Source organism: Propithecus coquereli, unplaced genomic scaffold (genome assembly GCF_000956105.1).
Source record: "Propithecus coquereli isolate 6110/MARCELLA unplaced genomic scaffold, Pcoq_1.0 Scaffold435, whole genome shotgun sequence".
NCBI lineage: Eukaryota > Metazoa > Chordata > Mammalia > Primates > Indriidae > Propithecus > Propithecus coquereli.
The window spans coordinates 2,128,441-2,151,741 of NW_012150119.1; the positions used below are offsets into that span (position 1 = coordinate 2,128,441).

A 23,301-nucleotide genomic window follows, 5' to 3' on the forward strand; every position below is an offset into this window, starting at 1 on the left:
TTTTTAGTAGAGACGGGGTCTTGCTCTTGCTCAGACTGGTCTCGAACTCCTGACCTTGAGGGATCCGCCCGCCTCAGCCTCCCAGAGTGCTAGAATTACAGGCGTGAGCCACCTCCCCCGGCCTTAAAACTTTTTCTGATGGAATCAAAATGCTTAGTTTCCGTTGGCTGACCATTGTGACTCCCTTTGAAATGTTGTTAGCAAAAATGTATTTCTTGAATAGTTCAGCCATGATGTACATATATAATAAATAATAGAGATAAGGTAGCTAGGCCTTAAGATAAAAAATTTTAATTGGTCTATTACTGTTACCCTTCCCTTGCCTTAAATAATAAACTAAAATTAGTGTATGATTTCCTGCCCATAGTGAACCTACATATATATATATCTATATGTAATGAAGTTACAACTGCTATTTTATGCTATCTTTTAATTGTAATACATTCATTGTGATAATTTTTAGCTTTCATTTACATTTTAACATAAAATACTTCTGTTTAATGTTTAATACGACAATTTTTAACTTTTATTTATATATTGACATCAAATCAAATTTAAGGAAAAAATCCTGACTTTTAAAAAATTTAAAGTTGTATTCACATTATTATTCTTTTTTGTAACTTAGTTCTATTGTGGGCTTAAAACAAGAGAAACATATTGATTATCTTAAGTTTAAAATTGTGTGTATGATGTCTATAAGTAGCTCTGTAGGTAGATTATAAATGCCTTTGGATTTTCTAAAAGGTTCTGTCTTTTCTTATGGTTATGGAAATTATAGGTTTGTAGTGTGGCCTGCTTTGATACATATAGAATCTAACAAGAGAGGCTTGGGACAGCAGAACCCGTTGGAACTTAATTATGTTGTGCGAGGAACATATGTATTCCCACTTTGACGCTTGCTTTGGTTGCCTTTACTGTCTCTTCAGACTGTGGCAGCTTTCTCCTGGCTTTTCACATCTCCCTTTGTGTTTCTCCTTCTTCCCCTTGGGAGGCTCCTCCCCTTTATTTTCCAGCTATTGAGATTCAACACAGTTAAATTCATTCATTCATGAAGCACATATTAGACACCTAGGAACCACACAGTGAGCAAGATTCTTGGTACAGGAATGAATAGAGTAGGTCCCTGCCCTTAGCAGGCTCGTAATATAGTGGACTAGAGGTGATCCTTCATTGACTGTAAGTGTTCAGTCATTGATGCCACATATAGATTGATTAGTGGCTGGAGCCAGGGTGAGGGTGGTGCAGGAGCTGATGTGTACTGGGTACCTTTGCTCCTGCTGTTCTCTCATGAGGGAGCTGTAAGTTTCATAGTCACTGCTTTCTTGATTGTAGACCATGTTTTGGGGATCCAGTGGTGGGCCTACCCTACTTTGAAGTTAAGCAGAATTGTCTGTGCTGGTTTGGACCTCAGTGGAAGACTCAAAGGAATGGGAACACATACATCAGGGAGGGGAGGAGTTGGTAGGGATGGCCAGCCCCAAGTTGACAGCATTTATTTTTATGCTATCTGTGGGGAGTTAGCTACTCTTCCAGCAAAAAATCGGGTCCCTTAGGTAGGGGTCATCGTAAAGGATAAAAAAAATAGAAAATGAAAAATAATAGAAATAAAAGAATACACAGAGATGAAGGTGTAGTTTTATAGATTTATAAAGATAAAAGGCAAAGCGGGGGTACTCGGGGTTCCTTACGAATATCCCTGTGAATTGTAAGGTCAGGAGTGAACTTTTATGTGAGTATTTATAGGTACAGTGATCGGTTGCCAGGGGTAACAGATTTACATAATAACAGGTATTTCGTTTTAGGTTAAAAGTATTTCAAAAGGCTTCTTTAGATCCCTTAACTAACTCTATCTACGTGAACAAATGGTTACAAGATCTTTCAAAGACAAACTTCTAAGTTCTAAGGTAAATTTATCACTTAACAGAAGGGTTAAACAGAGATATAGTGGCTCCATATTTCTTTATCTAGTTATTGTGGATTGAGACAGGTAGTCAAGAGTTTAAGCAGGAACTATCTCTTGGGCTAATTGCTTTTAGCCACAGGTGTCTGTCTCTCCAGCGGGCATTCTTTGATCAGCTCTCATTCTGTGGCTCCTTGCAGACCTGCTTTGTCGTTCAAAGCAGGTGAGAACCACAGGTTTGAGACTGTAGCCTCACCTTGGAAAGCAGCTGCCACTGACCTTTGAGATGCCCGTCTGAGGTGAAGCAGCTTTTGGGTTCACATATTCCTTCAGGGCAAAGCCCTGCAAAACTCCTGAGACCATTTCTGTCTCTAATATAGTTATATTAATTTATGGAGCAACAGCTATCAGTGCCCATATTTTAGTATAAATTTTCAGTTGCTTACATATATTAACACTTTTTTCCAAGGCTGGTTCTGTGATTTGCATAACTTAAAAATTAAAAGTGCAATTTTGTAATGTTTGCAGACAATCTCTAGTTTGCTCTGGAATACAAACATTAATTTTATGTTAAAAGTGGTCACTCATTTCTTTAAAAAGGAAGGGCTTGAAATCATCAAAGGAGTGATTTATCCTCTGTTGGGGCACACTTTAATTCCAGAATCTCCAATTTTATTCTAAGGGTGTTTCAGAGTTATCAAACTTGTATTTAATTCATCAAAAATAATTATCATACAGTAGTTATAGAAGGGGATGGGGCAAAGAGCACAAAATTAGATATTGTTAAAGTCTGGTAAGTTTTGAGTATTGACTGCTTCAAGTGCTAAAGTCTCCATCACAAATCATAAAGATTTATTGTAAGTTGATTCTGATGACTAATGGAAGCTCTGAAGGATTAATTTTTTTCCATTGTTTGACTTTCACGTAGTTTTTGTTCTTTATATTGCTACATCACTCTATTCCAATCAGTTTATTACAATTGCCTGTTATAAGTTAGTAGAGTTTTATTGGAGATGTGTGCGTATGTATTTACATGCAATAAATAGAGATTACATATTTAATTTGGGAACCAGATTTCTGTAGAAATGCAGTAGAAATCCACTCTGCACCTCATGGTCTTCCTTTTTATACATTATAGTTTATGCATTTATCTGCTCTTTGGTTTTCTAAATATATATGTTTATTTAAGATACTATATATTTATTTTAGATGATAAGAAAATAAAATTCAAGTTATATTTAAAACAACAGTGTCATATTTCTTTTAATACTGTTGGATCAGTGGTTTTTTTGGAATCTGAGTATAAGAATACAGGGAAAAACTATCCATTTGTAAATGTAAAGTTGTAAGTGTAGAGCTCCTACATTAGAAGGTTGATTAAGTTATTATTCAGAGATAATGCTTTTGTACATGTAAAGTCACTTAATTTTAGACCAAGTTTGAATGGTCTCATTGGCTTTAATGAGCTAACTTGTAAACACAACTCTTTAGAATATGATTTGCTTGCTTTTAAAACTAATTTTTTGGGGTGGGTGAAGATTTGCCTAAAAACATAGTTTGTGTTTTTTTTCATCAGCTTCCCAACTACCAAAAATTACCCTTCTGAAATGTCTTAATGTTTATTCTGCACGAAGAGCAATTGAGTTCCCCTGTGTGCACCACTCACAGCAGAAGCCCTTCTTTTTTTAGAAATAGTTTTATAAAGTCAAATTTACCTTAATGTTTTCAGCATTCTAAGGTTTTTTTTTTTGGATGAAAATTATGACCCATTAAGGATTCTTGGGCATGGGGATTTTCCTCAGAAAATGCATAACAATCCTGTGCTAATCATAGTGAGAGTAATTAAGACTTTGGCAAATACTCTTTTAATAATTTAGTTTTCACATGAGGGCACCTTTAGCCTTTTTTTTTTTTTTTTTCCTGTACTGCAGTGTATTATCAGTTCATGGCAGAAAAGTTCTTGAGCTGTAAAGAATATTTGGGGTAGTGTTGTATTTCTATAGTTTTGCTTGTTATACTTTTGGTGGCTTTAAAAACTTTTTGTGACTTTTAAAAATCTTTTAACCCGGGAAGGTTTGCAGAGATACAGGATCTTTATTTCAAAAATTATATGGTCCATAGCTGACTGTTATCCTGATGCCACTAATTGAAATTAGACTATAAGTGATGGTGGTTTTTGGTGGCACTTTGTGCACTGGTAAAAAAAACTATTATTTTCTTTTTCAAAAATATCGCACATTAAGCTTCTCCAAATTATTTTTAAGGTGCAATATCTGTTAGAAACCTTCCTTCTCATAGCAACAAAAGTCATTTTCAGGAAGAGTTCATGTTCTCTCCATTTCCAAGGTCAAAGACAATTCGGCAACACTCCCTTTGGAATGGTATAAGGGGAATAGGTGAATCTTGACTGTGCCGATTTACCACTACTGTAATTCTTGGGCTTTAACTAGTATAAAAACTGTTTTTCCAAGCAGATGGCCTTTCCATTGGCAGTTTATAATGTTCCCCACAGATAGTGATGAATATAGTGGATGTCACTCTAGCTTATGGCCAATCCTACAAAAGTCTCATTTTTTTTTTTTTTTTTTTGGAGACAGAGTCTTACTCTGTTGCCTGGGTTAGAGTGTTGTGGCGTCAGCCTTGCTCACAGCAACCTCAAACTCCTGGACTTAAGCAGTCCTTCTGCCTCAGCCTTCCGAGTAGCTGGGACTACAGGCATGCGCCACCATGCCTGGCTAATTTTTTCTATGTATTTTTAGTTGTCTGGCTAATTTCTTTCTATTTTTAGTAGAGACAGGGTCTCGCTCTTGCTCAGGCTGGTCTCCAACTCCTGACCTCAAACAATCCTCCCGCCTCGGCCTCCCAGAATGCTAGGATTACAGCTGTGAGCCACCGTGCCCAGCCTAAAAGTCTCATTTTTCAACTAACTTCATCATCTGTATAAACTTGAAGTACGTTAACCTGCAATAACAGCAAATGTGGTCATTTTGCTAGATGAACTTTACTACTAGCAACAAAGTGATGTTTGACAAAACTGTGGTTGAACAAAACAGAGTAGACAGATGTGCAAAGTATTTAACTGAATGGTGATGGTTTTCAAATAAGGTGCAGTGAATATTTGAATTCTCACTACATGGTTTTATGAGTGTTCTACAAATCTAGACAAAAATGTCTAGATAAGAAGATGCACTGAAAGAAACTTGTGACATCCATCTTAGTGTTCATCTTCTCTTTAGTTTGGTAGAACTGCCAAAAGAATATTTATCAGAAATGAAAATCAAATGAATACAAGCATTTTTCACTCCCCTTTCAAGAAGATCTTGTAAGGATAAGTAAACAAAAGCACAAATGTAACAGTTAACAAATCTGTATGTACACCATAGATAGATAGATCGATACAGATACTACCACTCATAGAAAGTGCTGGGATCTTTAAAGGTGAATTAAATCTAGAGCCTACTCTGAAGAAGTGTGTGGTCTTTGACAGATTGAACATGTATAGAAAGCTACGTGGTAGAAGTAATAATAGATAATTCTATTATTACTGTTCTAAGCGCTTAATATTAACTCCTTTAATTGTCACAATAACCTTATGAAGTAGATATAATAGTTATCATAGATGAGGAAACCGAAGCACAGAGGTTAAGTAAAATTTCCAAAGTCATACAACTAATGAGTAGCGGAAATGTGTAACCTTATCTGCTCACAGGTTACATGATGTAAACCATTACATTTTACTGATTCTTAAAAAAAGAAGTGGGTGTTCACAGGAATGATTTTCTAAACCAAACCTAGTATTAATAGCTTTTGAAGGATCTTCACTTGCAAGTGATCGTGAGATCTTAACCTACTATTTATATCATTTCTGATTTTCTGGCCCCAGAGAGTTTCATAATATTATCCAATAAGCCTTATTGAACACTAAAGTAGAAAGATTCCTTATGGCTCTGAAGCTAGGGACATAGGGGAACTACCACTAGCAAAAAAAGTGTTTAATAAAAAACTAAAACTCTTCTGGCCTAAACAGATAGAAGGAATTAATTGCTCTTGGATTCTCAAATGACTTGTGTGCCTGGGAACAAGACTAACAGATCAGGAGACTCATGGACACGGTATCATAGCCATGAGATGTGTGAGGGCAGACTGTGTACAGACTGCATTAAGAACAAGTTGATGCTTTTAGCAAAAGACTTATGTCCCTCTGCCCCCAACTTTCTTTTTGTCAGGGATGGAAGAAGGAACATCATTTAATTTTTAAAAAATGCTTAATGATAGAAAATTTCAAATATACACAGAAACAGAACAATATAATGAATCCCTATGTACGCATTAGATAGCACCAACAATTATCAACATGTGGCCAGTCTTATTTGTTTTCTCTTCCTACACCTATCCCTACTGAAATGTTTTAAAGCAAATTCTGATTATCGTTATTTCATCCACATAAATGTCAGTCACATGTCTTCTAAGTGATAAGGACTCTTAAATATGTAACATCATTACTGTTATTTCACCGTTAAACGAATGAAATGATATTTCCAGATAGCTACTCAGTGTTCACATTTCCCCAAAAGCCTTATAAATGCCTATTTATGTTAATTTGTTCGAGTTGAGATTGCAACAAGGTCCAGGAGCACATTGTGTTTGGTTGATATGTCTGTTAAGTTTCTTTAAATCTATGGTAGTTCCCTCTTCTCTCTTTTTTACCATTTGTTGAAAAAAATTGGTTCATTTATTTTATAGCATTTCACACATTTTGGATTTGGCTGATTACATCCTATTAGTGTTTAACATGTTCTTCTATGCCCTGTTATTTCCCTTTAACTAGTAGTTAGATATAAAAGTTTCATCAGGTAGAGATTCACATTTTTGGTAAGAATATTTTATAGATGATTTTGTGTGCTTCCTGTTGTATCACATCAGGAGGCATATGATTTCTGGTTGTAGCTCCTTTTAAGATTGACAAATGGGCTTAGGTGTTGCCAGTGTGATCCATACAGTATAAAGTTCCTCATAAGCCTTTCACCTGATGGTTTTGGCCAGTTAATTTTGTCTGAAAAGTTATTTCATTAGGGATAGGTTAACTCTTCTTTTTAAACAAATGTGAGCACTGCAAATAGTAGCTGTATCCAGCCAAAAAACAAAATTTGTGTTTGAGGTATATCATTGAAAGCAAATTGTGGAGTTAAGCATTGGTCATTTCTGACTTAACTGTGCTAGTATTGAAGGGTATGAAAATATATGTCTATATGCACACACATTATGTACAAACATCTAATGGGGTGTTCTGTATTGTGAGAGAATAAAAACTGGACATCTATCCTTTATGCCCTGGAACATAAGTTGACCTATTCATTAATCAGCATTCTTTAATCTCTGAAAATAATCAAAGGCCATGTTAAGTAATAAGATAATAAACCATTCTCTGGTGAAGTTGAAGAACCAGTGAATATGCAAGACTACTTCTGTCAAATTAAGATCAATCCCAAACCAGAATCTAGCTTTTAAAATTTGTATGCGGTTTTTAGAATGCTCAGGTCCTTCAGCGCATTACCTTCCCTGTATTTGGGAATCAGATTTAGTCATGAAAAGTCAATTTGGTGAGGATAGAAGTAAATGAGAGTTCTCATCCACGATTAAAAAAAATTCTGATAAACTATTTGTGTTCCAATTAGCAGTTAACCTTTTTAGTGACCAGAATATTCTTGTCCAATAGGTGTCATTCACCCTTCAGCAGCAATAATTTCTTAACCAGATCTTTTTCACTATTTCTGTTGACATCCGGCTTTTAAGTTTTTTAAAACCCTCATAATGTTTTAAAGCAGATTTGCTCTTTTGATTTCCTTTCTTGGGTCATTTGTAAGTAACAAATTAGAAACATTTCAGTCAGATTACTCTCCTGTACTATATATACATGAAATAGATAGGATGCAACATACCTTTGAGTGTCAGTCACTCTCTTGATTATTCTTAATTTAGTCTAATCTTTTAAAAACCTCAGTTTGTGGAATACATTTATTTACAGGCAACAAATAATTCTTAATTGTGTCCCCTAAGAAATGAAAGTATTGTTTATATCTTAATGTTTTTGGGATTGGGAGATATTTAATGAGGATCAAAAAAAACTGTCCAGACGCGAGGGGTATAATAGTGCTGTAGTTATTGCTTATACTAATACAGTAATAGCTTTGTGTAGAAGATGCCTATTCATTTTCCGCCTTTGTTGTTTGCTTTTGTAATAACACAGTTGAATTTTAATTTAAATTGGACTGTAAATTGTTACTTAAAAATATCTTAAAAGAGATTAAATAGTCTAACGCAGCACTGAAATAGAAAGTAAGTGGAATATACAAAAGAGTGTCACGTCGTGCAACTCACGGCAGTTAAAAGGCCAAATATCTTTTTTAAAGCCAGGAGATGGATGATTAATTCATATGTCATGAAGTTCTATCTTTTGGAACATTTCTCTAGTAAAAGCTTCTGGCTAACTTTTTCAGAAAACCTACTTAATTTCCATTTATACGTATTTTGATTAATGGGGGAAAAATGAAACAATAAATTGGACACATCAGGAAATAGAGGCAAAACGCACTATTGATTTCTGAGTGAAACTATTTGTCCTAAAGGTGTTAAATCAAAAACTTGAGCTTGAATTCCTTATTTATTGAAGAAATATTTGGGTTCCTATGACATGCTGGGTGCTGTTATGAAACGTTCTGAGTCCTTGGACCCATCGGAGTAGTCTGTCTAATTTCCAATGGTCAGAAGTCATCCCTATGAATATTTGAGTTCTGAATGTGAAGAATGCTGACATTCAAATGTTGATTGTATTTCGGAAACAGGGGTTATTATTATGTAGGTAAATATAGTGTGCTGTTGATGATTGAACATTCTATACATTTATGGTGATTTTTTTGTTTCCTCCTCCTCTCCTGTTATTAAATTATTGCTGACATTTGGTAAGTGTTTTAGAATTGGGGAAATTGTCTTTTAAATAAAGTTTTACCTCAGCTTTAGGTAGGTAGTGTAAGATACCTTACTTTCCACTGCTTCAAAGCTGTAATTAGTTTTTATTTTGAGTCCTGGTTGTCTCTAGCTATCAGTGCAAATGGTCAATAAAATTTAGCCTTACTGACATTTAAAGGTGTCATGTGGTAACAGGTTACCCGAAGGCTATCTAAATGGTCCTAATTAAGTTAAAATATATACAGAATTACGTATGTGAACTAAATTGATTCTTCTTTTGCCTTTCTGGATTCCTAAGAACATATCATGGTGAAAAGCAGGGTTGTTATAGGTAAAGTTTTATATGGTAGTGTGAATTTTTTGCTTTGAGGATAAGGTAATTGGTCAATTGGGTAAGGGAGTCAAATGAGCCCTGGAGAGTGGAGAGAAGTCAGCTTGGGATAAAAAATTATTTTATAACTGTGATCCATTATGGAACCAAATACAAAGAAAAGGAAGGAAGATAGATTCTGATTTTCCTTAGCAGGGTAATGTGGACCTATATGCTCATTCTTTGCTTTAAGAAGATGTTCTTGAAATCAAGAATCTGCTAGGTATTTGAAGGACATCTGGCTTGATAATGCTTAATAATATTTTCTTTTTTTCCTTTTATTTTTTTTTTAGAGACAGAATCTCTGCCACTCAGGCTGGAGTGCAGTGGCACAATCATAGCTCACTGCAACCTCAAACTCCTGGGCTCAAGTGATCCTCAGCCCCCTGAGTAGCTGGGACTACAGGCCTCAGCCTCGTGAGTAGCTGGGACTACAGGCACATGCCACCATACCCAGCTAACTTTTTAGTTTTTTTGTATAGAAATAGGGTCTCGCTATGTTGCTTAGGCTGGTCTCAAATTCCTGGGCTCAAGTGATGCTCCTGCCTTGGCCTCCTAAAGTGCTGGGATTACAGACAGGAGCCACTATGCCCAGTCCTTAATAATATTTTCATATCAGTTTCACAGCATATCAATGTTTTCATATCAGCTATTGATATATGTGAAATTAGTGTAAGATCCCACAAAGGAAAGGGCTCAGTGCTTCAAGACTATCCTCACTTAAGATGCCAGCTGCAAATGGGATGGCCAGGATACGCACACTTCTGCTTGGATGACTACAAATTTGGGGGTTTCCCCCTTCCAAGTTTGATAATTGGGTAGAATGGCTTACAGAACTCAGGAAAGCACTTTACTTACTGTTACCAGTTTATTATAAAGGATACAGCTCAGGGGACAGCCAAATGGAAGAGATACATAAGGCAAGGTATTAGGGGTGAGGGGACAAGGAGATGTCACAGAGCTTCTTTGTGCCTGGAGAGGTCATAGAACCATCCTCAATGTATTTTATCAGTCTGGATGCTCCCCAAACTCCATTGTTTAGGGGTTTTTATGAAGGTTTCATTAGGTGGGCATGATTGATGATGTCTTTGGTCATTGGTGATTGAACTCAGTCTCTAGTCCTTTTCCCCTTCCTGAAGGCGGGCGGGCGGGCGTGCGTGCGTGCGTGCGTGTGGTGGGGTGGCAGCTGGAAGTTCTAACCTGTAATCAGCTAGTTGGTTTTTCTGGTGACTGTCTCCTTTGTAGAAGTTATATGGGGCCTTCCAAGAGTCACCAGACTCTTGTATAAATTCAGATATGGTTGAAAGGGCCTCATTATGAATAACAAAAGACACTCCTGTCACTCAGGAAATTCCAAGGGTTTTAGGACCTCTGTGCCAGGAACCTGGGACAAAGGCAAAATATAGTTATATTTTTCATTATACTGCGGGTACTTCTGTAGCAAAACTGCCTTGCACACATAGGCCCACAGATTTGAATCTGTAAGGTTTCTAGGAGGGCTAATCTGTAGTTACCTGGAAAGAAGAGTGGGAACCGAATATCATTTTAACTACCATGTGGTTGGTTAATTTTCTGTTGTGAAAGGGTTGACAGGGCTATTTCCTTTGAGCAAATTGGTACTTTTGCTATGGAATTGCCTGCATCTTACAGCTTTCTTTATCCTAATCTGTATGCTAATGAAGTTCATATAGAATTGAAATCCAGAAGAGTTAATTACTTATGACTGGTGGGAATCCACCAGTCTGGTTTTCTTATATGGTTAATAATATTATTCTAAGTAAACTTTCCAAGAAGTTAGATCTGGTTGTTTTGGTAGCTCTTCAATTTTTGTGCTGTTTTGAGTAGTTTACCTGTCAGCTGAAATATAGATCTCAGCTGTGTGGCCTGGGCTACTTACTAGAGCTCTAGATCATTGTCCTTTAGCCAAGAACAGACTTGTTTTTCTTTCATTGTGTTGTACAGGTGTTTTTTTCATCACATCATGGAACATATAAAAAAGGTTTAGAAGGAAGTACTGATTGAGAAAATAGTGATGGTATAGTTATATATAAAATAGGGTTATATATAAAAAGTTATATATAAAATAGGGTTTATGTACTTATTTAGAGTGGTGGAAAGTTAAAACAGGGTGGTAATAGGATGTTATGGGGTTTACCAAGAAGGAAAAATAAATGTTTCAAACCACGTTACAAAACAAACAAACAAAAAAAGAAAAAATAAATGTGACCTAAGACCCAAGGGCACTTTGGTTCCTTGCTAGAGTTCAAATAAGAGCTTTCTCCATTCTTTGGAGAGTATCTGTTATGTGCCACTGCCTTTGTAGTGAGGTCAGGCTAGAAGCCACTCTGTGGGCTCTGAGATATTGATGGAAATCAGAACAAGTCTTATGACCTCCTGACATAGCTTTTGTAAGTTTGCAAGTTATGTTCCTTGTCCCAGTAGAAAGATGGCTACCAAAAGGTAAGAAAGAGTCAGTTATGTGCATGGTTTTCCAGAAATCTGAATATCTTGCTATTGCTACGTTGTAAGACAGTAACTTAAAACTTTGGGATACTCATGAGGAGCTTAATTAGAATGTTGAGGAGTCTAATTGGGAGGCAGAGGTTACCGTAATGGCATGCATATTACAGAGTAAGAGATCACTGTTGAGTGCTCTACATAGAAAATTTTGTTGGTGTTGATCAATATAGAGTTTGTATCTCACTTATCTCCATAGGTTCTTGTTGATATGTTCACAAATTTGAGGCTTAAAAACATAAACACCCTGTGGATTTGGCAGAGTTTTAGATATTATGTGGATTTAAAGTGGTCTGAGCACCTGGATAAAGGCTCAGCCTTTGTTTACGCTTGGTATACTATAAACATGTCCCCTTTCTTGCTAGAATTCTCAGCACCATATATAGCAATAGTGCTTCTATGTGAATGGAAGTAGTGCAAGTATTTAGTAGGTTAGTCCTTTCTTTCTTACTAAGGATTGTGAAAGATGATGGTATTAGAGAACTCTTTTTATTTTTATTTTCTTCGAGACAAGAGTCTCACTCTGTCGCCCTGGCTAGAGTGCAGTGGTGTCATTGTAGCTCACTGCAACCTCAAACTCTTGGGCTCAAGTGATCCTCTTCCCTCAGCCTCCTAAGTAGCTGGGACTACAGGGTGCCCCAAGACGCCCAGCTCATTTTTCTATTTTTAGTAGAGACGGGGTCTCTTGCTCAGGCTGATCTTGAACTCTAGAGCTCAAGCAATCCTGCCACCTCACCCTCCCAGAGTGCTGGGATTACAGGTATGAGCCACCATGCCTGTCCAAGAGAATTCTTTAACATATTAACTGCCATGTGAGTTGTATTAAACTGATACTAGTTTTGTGCCTGGGACCTCGTGAACCATATTTCTTCACATCTCTTCACCTTGGGAGTAACTCACATACCTCTTCACCTTGGGAGCCGCAAGAATTATTTTTCACATTGCATATAACTCAGGCACAGAAAACAATAAAAAATAACACATTTTTCATTAAATTAGAAAGGATCGTTTTGTTTTTGAAGTTTTTATTCTATTTTCATAATAAAACACTGTGGCCCCAAGGAAAAATTTTTTTTTCTAGTGTGGCACTAAAAAAATATGTTAAATGAGCAGGGCTGGGGGTGGGGAGGGTGACCAGTTAAGGACTCAGAGAATTTTTAGCACGTTATTTCTCTTCTCCCATAAACCAGGGTAGAGATATATTAGCAGTAATACCACATTTTGGGTATCTGTTTAGGAACTTCTCAGGGTGGTTGTGTAATTGTGTAATTCTATCTCTTAGATTCCCATGAAATCTGCTTGTAGAATCATTGGAGCACGGAGTTGGGGGTTGGAAATTGTGTTGGATAAGCTTTTCTTTTTTCTTGACTATTATTGTTAAATTTAGCCAATACATATACCTTCAAAACTCTCTAAAGATGTCATTTGTAAAATATGAAAAGATGGTAGGGGTATGGAAATGTCCAAGTTTTCTTAGCAGGTGTTTGAAAGTGCCTATAACTGTATTTTTAAGGCCGTTTTAAAACTTGTTTTCTAGACCTTTTAATAAGATTGAGTTTAGAGAACAGACTGGTTCCTTTTATAAAGCTCTGATACAAGTGGCAAGAACATTGTAATTAAAACAGAAACAATGACTGCTTAGTGTGAAAAAACTACAACACAGAGAAATAGAAAAAGTAAAAAAAACCAAAAACCCACTTATAATTCTAGCACTTTGAATTAATCATGAGCGACATTTTGGACACCTGTGTGTATGTATAAATTATCATACATACATATGTTTTACTAAAATGATTATTAGTTATATTACTTATTGCCTATTATTTAAAAAGGTTACTACTGTTAAAGTTTTCTAATGTTAGTCTTTTATGGTGTTTTTTCTTGGTAGTAGTGTAGTATTGCAGTTATGAATGTGCCACAGTTTTTGTAGTTAATGTAGCATAAATATCACTGCTTTAATAACTTCTTTGCTTAATCTTTAATTTTCTTTGGATAAATTCTTAGGGATGGAGTTATTAGGTTAATTGTAAGGATATTTTGAGTTGTTTGCTAGATATTGCCTTCTGGAAAATGGACCAGTTTATATTCATGATAGTAATTTGTTCATTTGTCTGTGTTAATTTGTTTACTGAGTAAATGTTACTGACGTATGTGTCAGGCATAATTCTAGGCACTGAGGCATCTAAGAAGAAATAGAATTTCTGCCCTGCTGGCAGATGACAATGGTATGGTGGGTGTTAGGCTGAAAAGTCTAGTAGGTGCTCACGGTGAGTGAGGGTAGAGAAAGATTTCTCACGCAGAGATCAATATATAAAAGTCAAAAAAAACTTTATCCTTTAGAAGGACAGAGAATGTGTGAGAGAGAGACACAGACAGAACAAGAGAGAAGGAGGGCAGAGAGAAGGAGATGGCGTTGCATCCCAAAGAAAGAGAAGGGAAATACCAGCAGCGAGGCCAAGTGACTTGCTGATTTTAAGGGGGAGGAAGAGAAAGAAAAAAATAGTGATGGCTGTCAGTTGATAACAAAAGCAGCAGCAGGTAGATTGCAAAGATGGCAAAGTCCAAGACTTGGTTTTCTGCCTTTCTTGGAGAAGGGATTATCACAGGAGATCTGACTCTGTCTTTAAGATATGGTTGAGGCTGTAACTCCTTCTTCTGCTGTTTACTCAGGAACTCTGTAAAAGCAGATTCTCGAAAAACAATTTTGAAAGAGAGATTTACATCTACATCTCTTTTCTGCCCATTCAGCTCTTTTCAGAAGTTGTGCAAAACAGAACTACAGGGTGCCTGTTAGTGAGGGAACTCATAGGACTGATCTTTAACTGTTACTGGGGAAATTGTAGGATTAGGTATTTTCCTGTTATTTTTGCAAGGCCGCCCCTTTCAGTGGGGAAGGTAGACTTTAATCACACAACCACCAACCACGAATGTAAACGTACAGCTGTGTTAAGTTATGAAGAAGCTACCTACTTCTTCATACCCTTGTTAACATTGATATTAGGAATTCTTTTTATTTATGTGCAGTATTGAAGGCAGTAATTGTATTTTTTGGTATAACTAGAATAATTATTTTTCATGATACTGGCTTATTTGTGTTGTTCCTTTTGTTAATTACCTGTTCATGGTCCTTGTTTATAAGTAAGGCCCTTTTATAATGTGCCTGCCACCTCCCCACCCCCGCAATTTGGACTGTGTAGTTAAGACAAAAATATGTTCTTTTTGCCCCTAAATAACTCTGGTGATCTCACAGGAGAACTTTGTACCAAAGAGATTGAAAGCAAGTTTCTGCTAAAATGGAATCTATTTGAGCAATTACATAATCATTGTGGACAAGCATCTCAAGTTCTATTTTTTCAATAAAGCCTTGACATTTGTCCTGTTTTGATAAGCACAGTAGGCCCTTCTTGGATTAGTTGGCTCCCTAGGTAATTTTTAGGGTGTTGGACTAATCAGAACTTGGCCAGACGGATTTTTAGTTTAGCCTGAGGAATTATATATTTGCTTGTTGGTAGTAGACTTCTGGCTCACAGTCTGATAGAAAATGATGCTGTTATTGGCTTTAATTAAGTGATAGCTCAAAGGTGTGGCTGCCTGTAGAATCCCATAATGATGGCACTGTGCATAATTGATGTACAATTACTGGTGATCAGACACTGAATCAGAGAATGAAGTATCAATTATGAGTTTCTATTAATAGGTTTAGAGGGATTTTAGGACATATTGGGAGCTTTATTCCATGAAACTTGATAAACTCCCTATTTTACTATGACTAAGTAAGTTTAAATTTTTTTTTTCCTTGTTGGATGAACGACTTGGAAGCAAGTTTGGGGCATTTAAGCCTTCAAACTCCCTGAAGACTTTTGTTAACCAAACAAGGATCTCATAATACAAGGGTCTCATAGTAAAATGTAGTCTGCCAGTTGTGGTGGTGTGAGCCTGTAGTCCCAGCTACTCAGGAGGCTGGGGCAGGAGGATTACTGGAGCCCAGGAGTTTGAGGTTGCAGTGAGCTAGCTAGCCTGGGTGACAAAGTGAGACTCTGCCTCAAAAAAATAAAATAAAATAAAATGTAGTCTATAAGTAGAATGCTGCTTTTGCCTTTGTCTGGAGTCCCTAAGAATATGCTAGGAGCTATTAACCCTTTTGTTTCAAAGCAGTATCCTTTCAGAAACTGATAGAGAAATAACAGAATCTTTGATATTCCAGGTTTAAAGAAAATATTTCTACCCAAGTAAAGGACTATGTATGAATCATCTGCCAGAGGCTGGGAATGCTGAGGGTGAATTATTTCAGTTTTTTTTTTTTTTTTGGCACCAAGCCTTTGAGATTCAAGCTTGTCAGATGGGGAAAATGTTTAACATTTACGAAGCATGGTTGTTGGTGATCTGCTGTCACCCTGATTTAGGACTTTGCCATTATATACCTAGACATAATTGATAATGATATTATGAATATCATTAATATAGTTGGTAATAAAGCAGGAAAAATGAGTGACTGTGTAGCTGACTCTGTTATGCACAGTAATGCCTTTAATCCTCACAATGCCCCTGTGAGGAAGGTATTCTATAACATTAATCCCATTTGGCAAGTATGGGACTGAGGCAGAGAGATGAAGTTATTTGCCCAAGAGCATATAGCTAGTATGTAGCAGAGTTGAGTTTTAAAACTAGGCAGACTGGCACTGCTACTCTGTATTGCTTTTTCTTCCCCCACCCCACCCCACGGTATTGCTTTTTCTAGTTTCTAATTTAGTGCTGTTGGGATGCTGGATTTGGATAAAAGTGGGGATTTTTTTTATGGGATAATAGTTTTAAACAAATCTACAAAGCAAGCTGAATTCCTTTCTTTCCTTGTGCCTAATTATGTTTCGTCAGTCTAAAAGCTGTCAGACAAACTTTGTTCATCTTTCTTTTCTGGAGATTTTAATAATTTTTCAATTAGGTTTTTAATATGTACTTATAACTAATACCATAGTAGTTACACTTTTTCATACCTGCTATTTGCCAACCATTGCATATTTAAGGTATATTAATCCATAACAGTGCTGCCAAGTAAGGGACTGCTTTTATCCTGATTTTACAGATACATAATTTACTAGACCACAGAACACAGAAATGTCCCTATTTTTATGTTTTCTAGTATTTCATTGGTGATCATTTTTCATCTAGCAAAAGTAATTTTCTTCCCTATTCTTACTCATTAGCCTCCTCCTACATTTCTTTTTAATTTCTGCAGAATGCCAAACAGAACAGTCTTTGTGGACGGATTAGTTACCTTATCTATCTTTGTCTCTACTGCCTGGCACAATAACTTGTGTGTAATTGTGATATTTCTGTACCTGTGGCTGTGTAAATTATTACATTGGGCTTTCTCAAAATCACTTTACACACAAAAGTGTAAAAATGTGCTAAAAGTTGCTGTTGGGATATTTACTTGATTTCTCAAATAAACTCAGAACAATCCAGTTTCTAAAATGTTTAGCTGCATGAATGAATAACTTTTATTGATGGAAGTTTAGAATTCTGAGTGAGATTTTTATAAATTTTTTGGTAATTGCTCACTCTTATGTATCAAAGGTGGGGGCATGGGGGCAATATAATATTAGCTGATAGTAGCTCATTTAATACATAGGTCCATGGAATACTTGATATTGCAAGTCTAGGGTAGAACTGACAAAGTAGCCCATTTCTTCTAATTCCAGCTCTGACATCCTTCCTCTCATTTTCTCTTCAGTTTATGAAATAAGTTAGATCTCTCATCACTGTAGTGATTTAGGGAGAAAAGAGAATAAAAGTAAGTTCTTTTCTACTACTTTGTTTCCTCATTTCTGAAATTGTTTGAATATAAAGTTGCGTAGTTAGAATTGTGTGTTACTTATTTCATAACCGATGATTACAGATAATTTAAAAAGTTACTCTAGGTAATCTTTCTGTTTGGAAAACGAGAATGAGAGCCAAGGGAGAAATGAGAATTTAAGGCACTCTCCCTCTCCCCCCAGTGGGATGTTCTGAATCCCATTCAATGGGATTGGTCTGTAGGTCACTCACCAATTTTCTTAAAGGTATTCTATGAGTGACTTACACATTTCAGTTCCGGTTTTCTCATTTTTTCCTGTGCTTGGTTTTAGGGAATCCCCTATGCTGGCAGTGGGAGTTCCTTAAGAGGGACTAATTCTGATTGCTTTTTGATTATTCCTATCTAGCTCCTTTGGCGAGTGAGTAGGTGGCTTAAAAGAGCAACTATTTAATTTTCATGATTCTATTAGTTGAGTGGCAGTTCTGCTGATGTCTCCTGAGTCGGCTTGCGTGTCTGCATTTAGTAGGTCTATTAGGATGGCTGGACCGCTCTGGACCTCTCACTGCATGTAGTCTTTCATCATCAAGGAGGCTAGACTGAGCTGCTTCACTTTTAAACTCAGGTTAGCTTTCCTGGAGGGTAAAGATGGAAGCTGCAAGGCCTCATAGATCCTTAGGTTTGAAAGTCATGCAGCATCCCTTCTGCTATATTCTTGTGGATAAAGCAAGTCCCAAGGCCAGCCCAGATTCCAAAGGTAGGGAAATAGACTCCACCTATTGATGGGAGGAGCAGCAAAGTCACATTGTAGAAGGGTATGGACACAGGGACCTGTGATTCACTGGTGGCTATTTTTCTAACAGTCTACAACTGTTGGCGTTATATCAAAAAAAAATCATACTCTACAGGCAGCTATTATAGGTCCTTCCTTGATCTTTATTGCCATCAACGGCAAAGAACTTAGCCATTCTCTAATAGATGTTAAACATGGGCTATCAAATTTAGTGAAATCATTGTTGTTGAAGATACGTAGATTGGCTAAAATATTTTAGAGATGGTCTCCATTCTTACAGGTTGGGTAGGAGGATTCTATTTCTCTGATTCTGACCATACAGGTAACAGAATCTTGATTTCTTATGATATAATGAGAGAAAACAAGCTTGTTAGGGTGGGTGAGAGGGCAGTGAAATATTAATAAGAAAAATAATCTAATAATTTTAATTTAATAAATACTTGTCGAACTACTCTTTGTTCTAGGTACCTATTATAGGTGATTTTCAAAGTTCAAAGATAGATCAAGATAGTTAAAAATGTAGAGCAGAAAATTGTTTACAGTTTGATGTAAGCAGATGGGAACAGAATTGAGGAGGATGAGAGAAGGTGACAAGGTTGGCTTAGTGTAAACATATCTCTTTGGGGACAGACTCTTTGATGTTTTTGGAACCTCCAAATAATGCTAGTTCTTAATGAATAATGAGGAAATGACATCTTTTGCTCATCTGTAGAAGGTGGAGGAGAGATGCTTTTGGTACCTTAGATTGCTGAGGTGCTATAGATTTCATATTTGATCCCAACTGCTCCTGTTGGGATCTTTGGCCAAGGTTGAACCAAACTACAGGTTCAGCTTTCCTGATTGTGGAAAATGATGTTAAAGGTTTGTACTTCTTGAGAAGTTAATGGAAGAAGAATTTTTCAAGGCTCTTTATCATCTTGTTTAAAGCTGACAAAGGCTAGACGAGGTCTTCCAATTTCAGTATTCTGTGAGTTACTCAAAATTAGAGCAAAGGATATTCCTATACCTCAATGAGTATGGATATACTTGGCCAATTCCCTGTTCTTCAGAATCATAGTTCTTAATATTCTTGACGATCTCATGCTTGGGAGTGCTTTTCTCGTGAGAACTTTGAGGAAGATGTTACATACGGATGATGTGAAAAGCTTGTTTGAATAGTACTGGCTGTTCTCTTAAGGCAGAGTTTTGAAACCAGAATTTTGAGGGTAGTGCTGGGAGATTTCTTCCCTTTGCCCTTTGAATGGGACCGGGGGCTGCTCAACTGCCCAGCCCAGCCTCTGGTCCAGCTGTGATTCTAATTTTCCTTGTGTTCAACAAATATTCTCATTTTCTATATAAACCATGATATGAAAAAAGGCACTATTTCCCTGAGAAGTAGAACAGTGCTTTGGAAGTTTGACGAGGACAGATACTGTTTTCCTTATCAGTCAGGATCTTTGATTGCAGACAACAGAAACTTACTCTAGCTAATTCAGCCAGCTAGACTGAGTTGTCTGTGGCTGTTCATGTTAAATTTATTCCCAGATCAGTAAACATTTGAAAGTGTTTTCTATATCAGGCACTGATCTAAGGTTTTAGGTATACAGAGAATCTCTCACAGGAAACCCCTTTCATATAAGTAATTTAAGATGTTTGATTATGCCTAGTTTCTCTCGTACTGTAGTTAAGGGGAAGCTCCCTTTATCTCTGTTGACTGGTTGGGAAATGATTGTATGTTCCACCAAAGGGGTTACAAATATTTTAATCTCTGTTAGCATGTAAAAGTCTCCATAGGCTGTTTATAGTATCACTTTCTTCCTTTTCTCCCTATGAAAGTTATTTCAGGCTTTTGGTAAAAAAATCCATATTAATGTCCTATTTGTTTGTATTTTTGTCATTAAAAAGATCTGAATACCTGGTGATAGGATTGCCTTTCAGGTTTTTTTTGTTTTGTTTTGTTTGGTTTGGTGGCTCTTCAGGAAGAGAGAAGTTAAGGAGAGAAGGACCGGCCCTGACAGAGGCTCTGGAACTTAGAGAAAGAGATTGAAAAAAGGTTCATCTCTACAGATAGCCAGAAACAGCCTCTCCTAAGTGTTATAAAAGCTACCTCTTTCTACTTTCTGTGAATGTTACCTTTGATTAATTTGGGGGGTACCTTCCTTTTGCTCCTCAAGACGACTTTATGGGTTCATCTTAAACTGATCATCATTTGGAGAGTTGGGGGTACACAAATGGGAATAGGCAATGTAACTTGTTCTTATCCTAACCCCTTAGCACTAGTTTTAGGCACTGAGTCATCTTTGTGTGGAGAGGCTTTGAACTTTTACAGAATTATTTAGTAAGTATATTTTGTTAGTAAATGGTCAGAATGTACACTTGGAATGTTTTTTAAGATAATTGGAGATGATTCTGAAGTATAGTGCATTTACATCTAATTTATGTAAGTTAAGTCAAATTCTGTTAAACTATACCCGTTCTTTATGAAGTAAATGGCCTTTAAAGCCCCCAATTTGTTTTTTGCTTAAATGTGAATGCCATGCTGAAAAAGAATCTCTCTTTCTCTTTGTGTGTATTAAATACAAATGTTTATTTTTAAGAAAACACTTTGAGTTTTAATTATAGTAATATGTTTTATTTGTCTGCAAAAGTTAGCCACTGTCCCCTCAAATGTGGCTTTTGAAGAAAGACCAATTTTGGTGTTTTTCTTTGGATAGTTCTTACAATAGTTCTTTGTTCTGTTATTGTCTTGCATTTCACCTTAATCTTTTATTTTTTCTCCATATGGAGAATCATGGATGATGTGCCAGCTGGTTTCAAACACATACCACATGACAGCTGGTGCTCAGCATTTGATGTGAGGAGTTTGTGGGGATTGAGCTCATTCAAATCATGATCACAAAGGTCCTTAACTTAATCTTTTCTGCAAACACTGTACCATATTAAGGTAACATTCATAGTTCCGGGGATTAGGACCCAGTATCTCTGGCCCAGGCCACCATTCATCCCACTACATTCTGTCTTCTGGCCCCCAAATACTTACATCCATTCCACATGCAAACACATTCGTCCTACCCCAGCATCCCCAAAGTTTTGACTCATTTAGCATCAACTCAAATCTAAATCTCACCTAAATATCATCAACTCAAAAGTCTCAAATCTCATCATCAAAATTATCTAAACCACATATGAGTGAGGCTTTAAGTATTATCCATTCTGATACAAAATCCCCTTCCATTTGTGGATTTTGGAACTAGAAGACATGTTATCTGCTTCCACAATACAGTAATGAGATAGGCATTTGATAACAGTTATTAGATATTCTAATTCAAAAAGGGAGAAATGGAAAGAGGGAATCAGTAGTCCTAAGCAATTTCAAAATCCAGGATGGCAAATTCCGTCAGGTTTCAAGGTCTGGAATAATCTTCTGTCTTTAAGTATTTTCTTTTCTTTTTTTCATGAAGGGGTGGGGGTTGTGAGGAGGGTTGTTCAGTAGCCTTGTTTGTTTTTATTGAGACAGAGTCTCACTTTGCCTCCATGGGTAGAGTGCAGTGGCATCATTGCAGCTCACTGCAATCCCCATCTCCTGGGCTTTAAATGATCCTACTGCCTCAGCCTCCCGGGTAGCTGGGACTACAGGCGTATCTGCAGCACCCCCAGGCTGGGTTTTTTTTTCCCCCTTTCTCTTTGGTAGAGATGGGGTCTCACTCTTGCTCACGCTAGTCTTGAACTTCTGAGCTCAAGCAGTCCTCCCGCCTTGGCCTCACAGAGGCTTGAGCCACTACCTGGCCTCTTTAAGTATTTTCTAAAGACAAATATCTAAGAAGTAAAAGAACATATTCATTTAAAAATTTTTCTCGTATATTGCTGAACCTTTCACCAGAAAAGTTATGTCAATTTACATTTCCACTAGCAATTTATTGTATTATTCTTTTACCTAGTCATTCTGATCAATATGTTATCATTATATATATATAATACAAAACCTTCAAACTTTGCTATTGTCATATGAACAGAAATTTTGAATGTTTTGGTGTTAGTGCTTTTTCACATTTTTTCCTCAGTTTGTCTTTACTGTTGATATTCTTGCCAGGTTTTCTATTTTCCTTGATTTATGTGATGTCTTTATATAGACTTACTGATTTAGAATTGTAAGGATTTTCCCAAGTTTTAATTTTAATTTTTAAAATTTTTTATGTACAGTCAAATCTGCTGTTTTTCTTAGAGTACGCTTTGCACATGTAGATTGAATGTCCTTCCTCTACTTGCTGTCAGATAAAAGTGGTTTTAAAAAATTTGGCACCAGAAAGGGCAAATTATGTGGAATATTCATGTTGTACTATCTTTATTTTTGAAAGTGAGTATGTCTGATCTTCTTGGGAATTTGACATAGTCCTCTAGAAAGGCCGTTCCCTGAAAGCTGATCGAGGAGCCATGGCCAGGAGCTCTGTGCTCTCATGCTTGCAGTCCTCTCCAACTAGTGTGGCGGCTTGGTCCAACTCTCAAGTCTCAGGTCTACAGGTTGAGCCCTCTAGTAAATCTGACTCCACTGAGGTGAGAAAAGGTTTGGATTGCAAAGATGCTTTTGGAGTTGATAAATAAAGGTATAATAAACTTTGGAGAGTGAATGCAGAAACAAATTGTTTTTAATATGAATATTAAACCAAGATTTGCTACAAATGGCTTAAAAACCCATCTCTGTTACAAAGTGTATAAATTCTAGAGGAATAATTCTCTAAGATTTATTGATAATAGAAAGCAGTGTGGTTCATTGAGTAAAGCATGTTATAAATAATATTATAGTTTGATTTCAGTTGTAGGGAAAAAATACATGTCTGTATTTATGTATAGGAAAAAAAGTCTACAACAGAAAGTAAACAATGATTATTTTGTGGTAATTGGATTGATAAGTGCACATAAAAATTTTTAAACACTGTTATGTAGACGTGTATATATATAAAATTTTTGTATATTTTTGTTTATCTTTT

General features: G+C 36.5%; 1 protein-coding gene across 2 annotated transcripts in view; it reads left to right on the plus strand.

Moving 5' to 3' along the window:
- The window catches only part of MAP2K4 (mitogen-activated protein kinase kinase 4), a 124,434-nt gene that overhangs the window by 12,370 nt on the left and 88,763 nt on the right, over nt 1–23,301 (plus strand). The gene's annotated exons all lie outside the window — the stretch shown is intronic.